This window comes from Magnolia sinica, chromosome 3 (genome assembly GCF_029962835.1).
Source record: "Magnolia sinica isolate HGM2019 chromosome 3, MsV1, whole genome shotgun sequence".
In the NCBI taxonomy this organism is placed as follows: Eukaryota; Viridiplantae; Streptophyta; class Magnoliopsida; order Magnoliales; family Magnoliaceae; genus Magnolia; species Magnolia sinica.
In genome coordinates, this window is record NC_080575.1 from 88,229,085 (window position 1) to 88,229,492 (window position 408).

Sequence of the window (408 nt, forward strand, 5' to 3'; positions counted from 1 at the left end):
ACATTTCAATCCTCCACTGCTTTTTTTAGTGTGGTCCACTAGATTTTCGGATCCGTCTTATTTTTCAGCTCAAGTATTATGACAAGCTCACCAAATGGACAGTCGGTTTGGATATAAAGCATACCTAATGATGGACCCACATAACTTGGTGTCATCAACACACCAGCCAGGTTGGTGGTGTGTGGTACACAAGCCAATTGCTTCGTCATGGTGGCCCCAAAGAGCACTGTCCAGGGAAACAGATTGGCTACTCCCCCTGCCACTGGTCCGATGGCTGATGGTCAGTGCTCTTTGGGCCCCATGATGATGTATGTGTTTCATCCATTCCATTCATTCATTTTTACGGATCATTTTAGGGCTTATCCTCAAAATGAGAGGGAAATAAATCTCAGGTGGACTACAAGACAG